Below are 14153 nucleotides of genomic sequence, written 5' to 3'. Positions count from 1 at the left end.
AAATAAAATCCAAATTGTATCCGTAAAGTTCATAGAAACATGTCAAACGATGTTTATATTCAATCCTCAGGTTGTTTTTAGCCTAAATAATCGATAATATTTCAACCGGACAATCACGTCGTCAATTTAAAAGGTAAACAATAATTGCTCTCTCTCTGTCGAGCGCATGAAAAAGCTTTGTGACACTTTAGCGTCCAGTCATTCCGAATGCTCTTATTCCCTCATTTTCAGAATACAAGCCTGAAACTATTTCTAAAGACTGTTGACATCTAGTGGAAGGCATAGAAACTGCAGTTTGAGTCCTAAGTCAATGGATACTGTAATGGCATTGAGTAGAAAACTATTAAAAATAAATAAAAAATACTTCCTTCCTTATATGCATATAATATCTTCTGGGCCCGAGAAGCAGGCAGTTTACATTGGGCATGGATTTCATCCAAAATTCAGAATGCTGCCCCCTACCCTAGTGAAGTTAATGGAGAGCCAAGCGCCTGTCGGGCATTTCTAGCTCAGTGTGTCCTCATTTTCGAGCTTCAGCCCTCCTCCTTTCCCTCGGATCACTCCAAAATAGCCTACCTCATCACGCTGATGTCTGGAAGGGCTCTCACCTGGGCTACCGCTGTATGGGAACAGCAGCCAGCCAAATGCGCGAGGCTGGAGGGGATCGTGGGAGAGGTGAGGACGGTCTTTGATGCCCCGTTCTCGGGAGAGAAGCTGCCCGGAAGCTAATCCAGCTCCGGCAGGACACCCGAACTGTGGCCGACTATGCAGCGGATTTCTGTATGTTGGCAGCGGAGAGTGCGTGGAACCCGGAAGCACTGTTCGACATATTCCTTCATGGCGTCTCTGAGGAGGTTAACTTCTTTGGTGTAGGGGGCAGTATTTTCACGTCCGGATGAAAAGCGTGCCCAGAGTAAATGGCCTGCTACTCAGCCATAAAAGCTAGCATATGCATATTATGCATATTATGGATTTGGATAGAAAACACTCTGAAGTTTCTAAAACTGTTTGAATGATGTCTGTGAGTATAACAGAACTCATATGGCAGGCAAAAACCTGAGGAAAAAATCCAACCAGGAAGTGGGAAATCTGAGGTTGGTCGATTTTCAACTCCTATTGAAGATACAGTGGGATATTGGTAATGTTGGCTTCCACTAGATGTCAACAGTCTTTAGAACCTTGTCTGATGCTTCTACTGTGAGGTGGGGCCGAATGAGAGGGGATTGAGTAAGGTCTACCATGACCTGAACATGCGCTGACCATGAGCGTTCATCTGAGAGCGAGCTCTGTTCCATCGCACTTCTGAAGTCAAAGGAATTCTCCGGTTGGAACATTATTGAAGAATTATGTTAAAAACATCGTAAAGATTGATTCAATACTTCGTTTGTCATGTTTTTACGGACTGTAAAATAACTTTTTTAACTTTTCGTCCGTACTTTCCGCTGGACTTGCCCGCGCGTTGTGAGTTTGGAAAGTGTACTGAACGCTAGAACATCAAGGAGGAATTTGGACATAAATGATGGACATTATCGAACAAAACAAACATTTATTGTGGAACTGGGATTCCTGGGAGTGCATTCTGATGAAGATCATCAAAGGTAAGGGAATGTTTATAATGTTATTTCTGACTTCTGTTGACTGCACAATATGGCGGATATATTGTTGAAAAAATAGCGCGATTTTTCAAAACGCATCAGGTGTCCTTTGATTAGTTCCTGCGCGCGAGAGATGTAGCTCAACATTTTATTTCTCTGTAGTATTGAATAGGTTACCGTCCGGTTGAAATATTATAGATTATGTATGTTAAAAATAACCTGAGGATTGATTATAAAAAACGTTTGACATGTTTCTACGAACATTACGGATACTTTTTGGAATTTTCGTCTGCCTTTCAGGATCGGAACGAGCCTGTGGTTTTCTGAACATAACGCGCAAACCAAATGGCGGTTTTTGGTTATAAAACTAATCTTTATCGAACAAAAATAACATTTATTGTGTAACTGGGAGTCTCGTGAGTGCAAACATCCGAAGATTATCAAAGGTAAGCGATTCATTTTATTGCTTTTCTGACTTTCGTGACCAAGCTAATTTGAGGCTAGCTGTTATTACTGTTTTGTCTAGTGATTGATAAACTCACAAACGTTTAGATTGCTTTCCCCGTAAAGCATATTTTCAAAATCTGACACAATAGGTGGATTAACAACAAGCTAACCTGTGTTTTGGTATATTTCACTTGTGATTTCATGATTATAAATATTTTTAGTATTTTTTTTAAATTTGGCGCTCTGCAATTTAGCGGTTGTTTACGAAAATGATCCCGCTAAAGGGATCCGTGTGGCAAGAAGTTAAGGACGAGCTTGCGGCTCGGGAGTTACCCACAGATGTTGACTCCCTCATCGCTTTGTGCATCCGCATCGATGGGCGATTGCGGGAACGATGGATGGAGAGTATATTCGATTACACTCGCATGTCCAGGGATTCCACCTCGCCTCCGAGTCATCTCTGAAGTCCCCGACGGTCCCGTGGCCGAGTGCACCCAAGATTTCCCGACCTTCCTCGAGAGTCACCTTGTCGGAGGGAATAGCGGGATTTCTTATAAGCTTCCGGGTTAGAGTCCTGCTCCTTGAAAGAGGCAGCTCTAGCCTTTAGCTCAGTGCGAATGTTACCTGTAATCCATGGCTTCTGGTTGGGGTATGTACGTACGGTCACTATGGGAACGACATCATCAATGCACTTATTGATTTTATTTTATTTGGATCTCTTTTAGTCCCCATTTGGACTAATCTTCCAAGAGTCCTTAAAACAATTGATGAAGCCAATGACTCATGTGGTGTACTCATCAATGCCATCGGAGGAATCCCGGGACATATTCCAGTCTCTCCTAGCAAAACAGTCCTGTAGCTTAGCATCTGCTTCATCTGACCACTTTTCTATTGATCTAGTCACTGGTGCTTCCTGCTTTAATTTTTGCTTGTAAGCAGGAATCAGGAGGATAGAATTATGGTCCATTTTGCCAAATGGAGGGCGAGGGAGAGCTTTGTATGTGTCTCTGTGTGTGGAGTAAAGGTGGTCCAGAGTTTTTTTCCTCTGGTTGCACAATTATGCTGATAGAAATTTGGTAAAACGGATTTAAGTTTCCCTGCATTAAAGTCCCCGGCTACTAGGAGCGGGGGTGAGCGTTTTCTTGTTTGCTTATGGCGGAATACAGCTCATTCATTGCTGTCTTAGTGCCAGCCTCTGACTGTGGTGGTATGTAAACAGCTACGAAAAATACAGATGAAAACTCTCTAGGTAGGTAGTGTGGTCTATAGTTTATCATGAGATACTTTACCTCAGGCGAGCAATAGCTCGAGACTTCCTTAGATATGGTGTACCAGCTGTTATTTATAAAAATGCATAGTCCGCTACCCCTTGTCTTACCAAATGGCTGCTATTTGCATTGACCCCATTTAGTTTATTGTTTTTGTGCACTGACTTTCTTTCACTGGCTCTATGCACACTCACTGGATTCTACCCATACACACTACACTGACACTCCAACACACACACTCTCACACAGACACTTTCACACTCTTCACATACTCTGATGCTACTATCCTGATTGCTTAGTCACTTTTACCCCTACCTACATGTACATATTACCTCAATTGCCTAAACTACCTCATACCCCTTCCTGCACATTGACTCGGTCCCGGTACTTCTTGTTTATATCCTTGTTATTGTTATTTGATTGTGTTACTATTCTATTTTGCACATTTTAACTTTGCATTATTGGGAAAGGGCTTGTAAGTAAACATTTCATGGTAAAGACTATACCTGTTGTATTCAGCGCGTGTTACAAATAAAATTTGATTAGACTTTTTATTGTGTTGTGTGTGGGAGGGATGGAGGGAGGGAGGGATAAACATCACATATGTGATTACATATTACACCTGATCAGAAGATCAATACAAAATCACTATCTATCCCTCCAAGGATAATTTGACTGTTTGCCTCTCACTGAGCTTTGGAATGGATTAACCAAGCCAAATGAATTCCCAAGATAAAATCAGCATTGATTATAAAAACCATCAGCTATTTTCCTATTTAACTGTCTTGAACCCCCTTGTTATTCCGTCAGTGAATGCACTGTTGCCATTTACCTGCACGGAAATATGAATGAGCAAACAATGAATGTGACAAAATGTGAAATTCTCCAGACCCTATCCAAGGTCTCATTTCACAAGCAGCTGGTGCTGTGGAGGGAGCATGAGGAGGGAAGCGAAGATAGTCTATCAACAGCCTTTGGGAGGAGGGTTACAGGGATTTGTCTCCAAAGGAATTTATCTGAATTCAGTCAGGATAAATCTGATGGAAGCTTTATCCCCCCTCAGATTGTATCTAAGTGCCAAAAACCCAATGGTTGAGTCAATTTAATCTCAAGTATCAGAGCATTATTTAAACCAAGCAACTCAGAATTAATAAAGCCCAGAAGGAATTACCCCAGCCCTTGATTGTGACGAGAGCTCGTTCGGGTCACTTTTCACCAACAATATTCCTGCACTCAATCACTGCACCAATGATCCATAAGTAGTAGCTGCTAGAAGTCTGTCACTCTAAAATGAATCTCCAATGCTAATATATGTTTGATCAACCTTTGTAGAACACTCCATCATCTGAAAGTGAGAATGATGTACTTCTTTAGATGTATGCCTACTGTATTTACACAAGTGCAATAAAAAAGGCTGTTGGCTAAACTGTGAAACCATACAATAACATTTTAATTCACTGGACACAAGTGAGGGAAAAGCAGCTTTGGCCTTCAGTGTTCAGAGTAACAACCCCCTGGGCATACGGTTAGATTGTGTTTTGACATTAACTCAGTATTACGCCCTAAAGCTAAACTAAACATGTCAACGTCAGAATGTGCATAACATAATTATCATTAAAAACATTTTGACAGCTTCTACTTTGCCAGCAAGAAAATCCATCAACGAGTAAAAACAGCAGTTGCATTTTGATGGCCACGTGGGAAATCTGCATCGAGCAGTGATTCCCCAGACTCAGTTCTAATGAGAGGCCTGTTCAGCTCTTAACTGAGCTTGATCTGCATAACCGTTTGTAAATTGAAGTTGTTTTTTGGTGTGATTTCGTATTCCTTCGCCAAATAGCCAACCGTTTTCCCGATCTACATATTGATTTATGTCTGGGGTGAGCAGGTTAATTAAATGTGTAAATAGTGAGGCAGCAACATAATATTGAGCATAGAGGACAGAGAGAAGAGAGGAGTCGGTCCTTTAGATGTTAAAATAGCAAATCGGTACGGCATAACTAGGGAACATAATCAACAACACAGGAGGATGATCTGCAATCGGATTAAGTAGCTGACATAAGGCACTTGGGCTCAATTTGAGGTTTTGTTACGCATCTGTAATGAGTTGGTGCGGTGTCCATGGACTAACACAGAGGAGAGGAGGAGACATTTCGCAGAACCACTTCCAGACAACTGACTCCTAAAATACATTCCAAATGGCACCCTATTCCCTACATAGTGCACTACTTTGACCAGGGCACATAGGGCTCAGGTCAAACGTAGTGCACTATATAGGGAATACGGGACCATTTGGGATGCAGGCCTAGCATTTTAGACAGCAGCGTTAGCAGGAAGTATTTATTTCCCCAAAGGGACCCTCCAAACAAGTCAAACCCCATTTCAAATAGTGATATATCAGTGTCAAAAGCCTAACTTATTCTCTCTGGTCCTTAAATATTAATTTATGTCAACATGAAACCAGGATATAATATTTACCACACCTGTCATTTTGAAGATTTTGAATTACTAGATGAGTCACTTTCAGCATGGTGGGCATTTAAAGGTCTGGGGTTGTCTAACTAATACAGGGCATGCAATATCAAAATAACAGCCAACCATCTATCCTTATCAGCCATGTGAGGTCTGAGACATCAACCAGATTCTGAGTCTGAAATTCAAGCACGTTCGTTGTTACTATTGCCCTCAGCAAGTCTGTGATAAAAGGGGGCTAGCCAGACAGTGACAGATATTGATGTTGAAAGTTTGAAGCTGTCTTGCATATTCTATGACATGTAACAGACACTTCAATTTAAGTAAAATGTGAGGGCTGAGAAGTTTTGCTGTTTGGACAGGAAATCTAGAAAATGGCTTTCATCTCAGATCATTCAATGAGGAATCTCTGTGAGTAAGAGATATAATAGCAAAACCTCTAATTTCAAGACTGGAAAAAACAGAACTGGTTTCAAATGCTATTTGAAATCACTCCAGGCAGGCTAAAGCTCAAATGCTCAAAGTATTTGAAAGATTTAAAATAGTATTTGAACCCAAGTCTGGTAAAAAAAAACATAATCCCTAACTCATACTGTAGTTATGGCACCCAGACAGAGAGAGTCCAGACCCCATGTGGTTACTAGTCTATACAGAGCCTGCAAGAGGTGTTACATAGTGTCCCCACCGGTAAACCAATCCCCTCATGGCAGCTGAAAAATAACTAATCAATATCACCCTTTTAATTTGTGCCAATGCAGAAATGAACATCCAGCCAGGGGGGGATTATGGCAAGTTTAAATATGGCCCTCAGCTCCCAGACGTCTTTCTTCTGCTTCAGGGAGGTTATGGCTCCGCTCCTGCCTCCTATGAAACCCTCCACCACTCACCAGCCAGCCAACTGCATTTGTTGTTCATCGTCTGGCGCCCCAAAAGAGCAAGGCTGTGTGGATCCCAAATGGCACTCTATTCCCTATATACTGCACTACATTTGACCAGAGCAATATAGGCCCTAGTCAAAAGTAATACACAATATAGGGAATATGGTGCCATTTGGGCCGCAGACCCAACAAGTCCCTGTGCATCCATCTTATTAATCAGCGGCACCAGAGACGCTCATGCTGAGCGAAGTAATAGATCCATGAATGCTGCTGATTGACCTGAGAAGATTCACTGGCTGCCGGTATTGATCCCTCGCCCAAGCCTGTGCCCAAGAATATCATTCCCCCCATCACCAGACAGCAGAAGAAGGACACTGGGGTGGTGGTGGCTCATTCCCCCATTCCCAGACAGCAAGGGGAGGACACTGGGGTGGTGGTGGCGGCTCACTGGCATCACACTTTAGGGAACACTTTGATTAGGAGATCAAACACAACATGCTAGGACCCACACACACACACTCAAGCAACACTGAACCATGCATGAACCATAGATGAGAGCACCAGCTGTTCCGGACGACTGTGTGATCTCGCTTTCCGTAGCTGATGTGAGTAAGACCTTTAAACAGGTTAACATTCGCAAGGCCGCGGAGCCAGATGGAATACCAGGACGCATACTCAGAGCATGCGCTGACCAGCTGGCAAGTGTCTTCACTGACATTTTCAACCTATCCCTGACCCAGTCTGTAATACCATATTGTTTCAAGCAGACCACTATAGTCCCCGTGCCCAAGAACGTCAAGGTAATCACCCAACCCATAGCACACACATCTACAGTATAGCCATGAAATGCTTTGAAAGGCTGGTCATGGCTCACATCAACACCATCATCCCGCACACCCTGGACCCACTCCAACTTGTATACCGCCCCAACAGATCCACAGATGAAGTAATATTTTTTGCACTCCACACTGCCCTCACCCACCTGGACAAAAATAATACCTATGTAAGAATGCTGTTCATTGAATAAAGCTGAGCATTCAACAATCACAGTCCACTCCAAGCTCATCTCTAAGCTGAGGACCCTGGGACTGAACACCTTACTCTGCAACTGGACCCTAGACTTCGACGGGCCGCCCCAGGCGGTGAGGGTAGGCAACAATACATCCACCACGCTGACATCAACACGGAGGCCCCTCAGGGGTGTGTGCTTAGTCCCCCTGTACCATGCGGTTTCAGAGGAAGGCCAAAAAAATTATCAAAGACTCCAGCCACCCAAGTCATAGACTGTTCTCTCTGCTACCGCACGGTAAGCGGTAACAGTGCACCAAGTTTGGAACAAACAAGACCCTGAATAGTTTCTACCCCTAAGCCATAACACTGCCAAACAAGACTGCTAAGTACCTAATCAAATGGCTACCCGATTGACCTGCATTGACCCTTTTTTGCACTAACTCTCTTGCACTGACTCTATGCACACACACTGGACTCTACTCACACACATACTTACACCTCAACACACACATACATTACGCCCACACACAAACAACATGCACACATGCAGTATGCATGCAACATGCACAACATGTATACTGACACCACACACACTTTCACACTCACCACATACGCTGCTGCTACTGTCTATCTATCCTGTTGCCTAGTCACTTTACCCCGACCTATATGTACATAGCTACCTCAATTAACTCATAACCCTGCATATCGACTCAGCACTGGTACTCCCTGTAATATAGCCATGTTATTTTTACTTGTTATTGTTATTTGTTAAATCACTGTGTATTTATTCCTCGTGTTATTTTTTATTTTGTATCTTTAACTCTGCATTATTGGAAAAGGACCCATAAGTAAGCATTTCACTGCTAGTCTAAACCTGTTGTTTACGAAGCATGTGACATATACAATTGTATTAGATTTTTGATTTGACATTCATTACTGACGCCACACACTTACACCCACACGCTGCTGCTAAATTCTTATTGATTTGATTTATTACTACCATTACACTGCTGTTCCCTGTATACTGATTTCCATTACCATTAGTATGCATCTATTTATCTTGCCACTGGTCACTATTACTCCTATTTGCATGTTCATATTACCATTAGTATATTGCCATATGATTTATATAGTCACTTTTCAGCATTGTTTACACTGCTATATTGTTTGCTATTATTATTTGTTATGTATCCTACTACCAGTCACTTTCTCCTAATCCCTGCCTACATGTACATCACAGGAGGTTGGTGGCATCTTTGTTGGGGAGGACTGGCTTGTGGTACTGGCTGGAGAGGAGTAAGTGGAATGGTATCAAATACATTAACTTCTCTAGGGTAGGGGGCAGCATTCGGAATTTTGGATGAAAAGCATGCCCAAATTAAACTGCCTGCTTCTCGGGCCCAGAAGATATGATATGCATATAACTGGTAGATTTATAAAAACTGTTAAAATAGTGTCTGTGAGTATAACAGAACTGATTTGGCAGGTGAAAACCTGAGAAAAATCCATTCAGGAAGTAAGATTTGTTTTGGTTTTGTAGTTTTCTATTCAATGCCATTACAGTATCCATTGACTTAGGACTCGAATTGCAGTTCCTATGCCTTCCACTAAATGTCAACAGTCTTTAGAAATTGTTTCAGGCTTGTATCCTGGAAAATGAGGGAGTAAGGGCAATCTGAATGAGTGGTCCTTAAAGTGTCACAGAGCTTTTTCATTCGCACGACCGAGAGAGTGCCTTTCATGTTTACCTTTTATATTGACGACGTTATTGTCCGGTTGAAATATTATCGATTATTTAGGCTAAAAACAACCTGAGGATTGAATATAAACATCGTTTGACATGTTTCTATGAACTTTACGGATACAATTTGGATTTTTTGTCTGCCTGTTGTGACTGCGTTTGAGCCTGTGGATTACTGAAGAAAACGTGCGAACAAAACTGAGGTTTTTGGATATAAAGAGAGACTTTATCGAACAAAAGGAACATTTATTGAGTAAATGAATGTCTTCTGAGTGCAACCATATGAAGATCATCAAAGGTAAGGGATTAATTTTATCTCTATTTCTGACTATTTCTGACTCTTCTACTTGGCTGGTTACTGTTTGTAATGATTTGTCTACTGGGCTATGTTCTCAAATAATCGTAAGGTATGCTTTCGCCGGAAAGCATTTTTAAAATCTGACACCGTGGTTGGATTCACAAGAAGTTAATCTTTAAACCTATGTAAAATATGTTTTGTTTTCTGAATTTTTATAATGAGTATTTCTGTATTTGAATTTGGCGCCCAGCAGTTTCACTGGCTGTTGAAGAGGTGGGACGCTACCGTCTCACGTACCCTAGAGAGGTTTAAACACATGGTTTCCAGGTGTTTGATGCCATTCCATTTTCTCCATTCCAGCTATTATTATGAGCCGTCCTCCCCTCAGATGCCTCCACTGACGTACATATCTACCTCAACTACTCCAGTATGCCTGCACACTGTACATGTGGTACTGCCACTGACCCTGCCAGCTTACTCTCTCCTGTATTTTATTTCTCATGTTTTTTTAAATTACATTTTCTTAGTTATACTATTTTGATATTGAATACTGCATTGTTGCGAAGGGCTCACAAGTTAAGAATTTCACTTGAAACTTGATCCGAGGAGTAAGTAGGGATTTAGACTTAATGGAAACAAGATGCCATATTTTTTTTGTGTGTTTGAAACAGCAGTCTTATGCAGCGTAGTCAGGCTAGTCAGGCTTATGCAGCGTAGTCAGTGTACCTTATCTTGAGGTAAACTTGTACCTAGAATGGGAAGAGAATCGGATCTACACTGAACAAAAATATGAACGCAACATGCAACAATTTCAAAGATTTTACTGAATTCCAGTTCATATCAGGAAATCAGTCAATTGAAATAAATAATCTAATCTATGAATTTCACATGACTGGGAAATGTTCGTTACTGATACCTTAAAAATAGGTAGGGGCGTGGATCATAAAACCAGTCAGTATCTGGTGTGACCACCATTTGCCCCCTGCAGCGCAACACATCTCCTTCACATAGAGTTGATCAGGCTGTTGAATGTGGCCTATGTAATGTTGTTCCACTCTCTTCAATGGCTGTGCGAAATTGCTGGATGTTGGCGGGAACTGGAACACGCTGTCGTACACGTCGATCCAGAGCATCCTAAACATGCTCAATGGGTGACATATCTGGTGAGTATGCAGGCTGTCACGTTCTGACCATAGTTCTTTTGGTTTTTCTTTGTTTTAGTATGGTCAGGGCGTGAGTTGGGGTGGGCAGTCTATGTTTTCTGTTTCTATGTGGGGTTTCTTGTTTGGCCTGATATGGTTCTCAATCAGAGGCAGGAGTTAGTCATTGTCTCTGATTGGGAACCATATTTAGGTAGCCTTTTTGTAGTGTGTTTGTGGGTGATTGTTCCTGTTCGTGTGTTCCTGTTTTTTCTGTGTTCACTAGTTCGGGACTGTAGCTTCGTTGGTTTTCGTTAGTTTATTGTTTTTGTTCATTCTTGAAAAGTATTCTAATAAATATGGATACGTACCACGCTGCGCATTGGTCTTCCGATCCTTCCTACTACTCCTCGTCAGAGGAGGAAGACGAGAGCCATTACACAGGCCATGGAAAATTGGGATATTTTCAGCTTCCAGGAATTGTGTACAGATCCTTGAGACATAGGGCCGTGCATTATTATGCTGAAACAAGAGGCGATGGCGTCGGATTAATGGCAAGTCAATGGGCCTCGGGATCTCGTCACGGTATCTCTGTGCATTCAAATTGCCATCAATAAAATGAAATTGTGTTTGATGTCTGTAGCTTATGCCTGCCCATACCATAACCCCACCGCCACCATGGGGCACTCTGTTCACAACGTTGACATCAGCAAACTGCTCGCCCACACAATGCCATTTTCGCTGTCTGCCATCTGCACGGTACAGTTGAACCTGGGATTCATCCATGAAAAGCACACTTCTCCAGAGTGCCAGTGGCCATCGAAGGTGAGCATTTGCCCTCTGAAGTCGGTTAGGATGCCGAACTGTAGTCAGGTCAAGACCCTGGTGAGGACTACAAGCACACAGATAAGCTTCCGTGAGACAGTTTCTGACAGTTTGTGCAGAAATTATGCAACCCTACAGTTTCATCAGCTGTCCACGTGGCTGGTCTCAGACGATCCCGCAGGTGAAGATGCCGGATGTGGAGGTCCTGGGCTGGCGTGTTTACATGTGGTAGAAGGTTGTGAGGCTGGTTGGACGTACTGCCAAATTCTCTAAAACAACGTTGGAGGTGGCTTATGGTAGAGAAATTAACATTTCATTCCTGCCAACAGCTCTGGTGGACATTCCTGCAGTCAGCATGCCAAATGCACACTCCCTCAAAACTTAAGACATCTGTGGCATTGTGCTGTGACAAAACTGCACATTTTAGATCATGTTGTTAAATTAGCATCTTGATATGCCACACCTGTCAGGTGGATGGATTATCTTGGCAATGAAGAAATTCTCACTAACAGGGATGTGAACAAATTTGTGCACAAAATTTGAGAGATTATGTTATGTTGCGCTTACAGTTTTGTTCAGTATAGATGCAAATCCCTGTAAATACATAGGTTGAAGTTTAAGATGAGTTGCATTTTCTACCACCCACTAGCTACATAGTAAAGTAAAATACACTCAAGCAAGCTAGTTGCTTGTTGCTCTATGTGCACATTGAGTGCCAGGAACATTTTTACAATTGCACAAGAAAGTGTTAGTCGCACATGTCCAGATAAGAAAGCTAGACAGTCTTCTCGCTAACCCCATTTTCTGTTTACGGAGAACAGACTGAATGCCTGGCAGAGTAGGTATTTAATGTGTAGGATTGGGAGGTACAGAACACAGGTACAGAACACATTCAGGGAATGCACCAACTGTATCTTTCATGTTCAGATGTTCATGTTCAGATATGAATAATACATTTGTATGCTTTGTGATCTACATTCTTCTAACTGAAATGTAACTAACATGTAATTATCAGTTCAGTTCAGGCAAAGTTTAGGGGAGTACTGTGGGGGAGTCATCATTTGAAATAAAAGTGTGAAAAAATTAACTGAGCATTACTATTTTTTCCTGCCTTCAAAGAACATCTAAACTCAAGGCACTCTGAACACTTCCTCAAGAATATTATATTACTTTCGGATAAAAAAAAATACAGCAGTACTACTGCTCATCAACACTGTCATAATCTGTATGCCTTGAACACCAGCTCTACGACAGAAAACCACAACAACATATGTTCAATAGCACAGTAGCACTCCAACTAGAGGGAGGAGATTCTGCAACTGACAGTGCTCAAAATAAAATATGAGGGTATATGTGAGTGGTGAGATGGAGGGTCTACTGGTTCTCCACTCCTGCCATTGCAGGGCCCTATTGGGGCCTATCGATCAAGCTCAGAGGATGAAAACGTTCCTGAAAACCTGAAACTTTTACATAAACAAATGATGCAGGTGTCACACCCTGACCTTAGTTCCTTTGTTATGTCTCTATTTTGGTTTGGTCAGGGCGTGAGTTGGGGTGGGCATTCTATGTTTTGTTCTATGTTTTCTATTTCTATATGTTTGGCCGGGTGTGGTTCTCAATCAGAGGCAGCTGTCTATCGTTGTCTCTGATTGAGAACCATACTTAGGTAGCCTTTTCCCACCTGTGTTTTGTGGGTAGTTGTTTTCTGTTTTGTGTTGTTTCACCTGACAGGACTGTTTCGTTTCTTACATTCTCTTAGTTATTTTGTTTCGTGTTCTGTTATAATAAATTAACATGGACACTTACCACGCTGCGTTTTGGTGGTCCGATCTTTCCTGTTCATCAGATGAAGAAGATCGTTACAGCAGGTCCATTGCTACTGCTACAGGATGGTACAGAGCTGTGTGTCTCAACGATACAGAAAACTCATTGCCCGATGACTCATCCTGAATTGCATTCAGCTGCTCTATCGATCGCTCCATACATCAGTCTGAACCTACCAACCTAGAAGTTGTCTGTGCTGACGTCAAAATGACGTGATTCATGATTCATCGGGCCCAACCCATCAGTTTCTGGGAAAATCAGAATGGTCAGAATGTGTTTGCATTCTCAAAGGATCAGGGAATAAAGCAAATCCAGACTCATCATGGAGTAGAAACGTTAGTGGGTGAGGCGTTTGGCCATAGCGATGTGGATGGGTAGCCAGGCAAGGAAACCTACCTGGCTACCCATCCACTACCTGTTGACTACCTGTTGAGTCTGCAGACGTGTTGCTGTGCGTTTTGCTGCCAACTTTACTTTACTTTGCTAGCTGACAACTTTACGTTTTTTTTGTTTTGTTTTTAATTACCGTTTATATTTTTTGTTTTTCCATCGCAACTTTCTTCCCTCATTCAACTTTTTCACTCCGGACGCTTTATCTGGACATGGTTCGTCAACACCTTCAACAGCCGAAGCTAAGTACTAACATTAACATGAT

At 42.1% G+C, this 14153-nt stretch overlaps 1 pseudogene; it reads left to right on the top strand.

The window, feature by feature from the left end:
* The first annotated feature begins 2311 nt into the window (after positions 1-2311).
* LOC139545830 (serine protease HTRA1-like) overlaps positions 2312-14153 on the top strand; it is a 63221-nt pseudogene continuing 51379 nt past the window's right edge.

This window comes from Salvelinus alpinus, chromosome 19 (assembly GCF_045679555.1).
Source record: "Salvelinus alpinus chromosome 19, SLU_Salpinus.1, whole genome shotgun sequence".
Taxonomy (NCBI): Eukaryota; Metazoa; Chordata; class Actinopteri; order Salmoniformes; family Salmonidae; genus Salvelinus; species Salvelinus alpinus.
The sequence above is the reverse complement of the archived record's forward strand: the minus strand, read 5'-3'. Positions and strand labels throughout refer to the sequence as shown.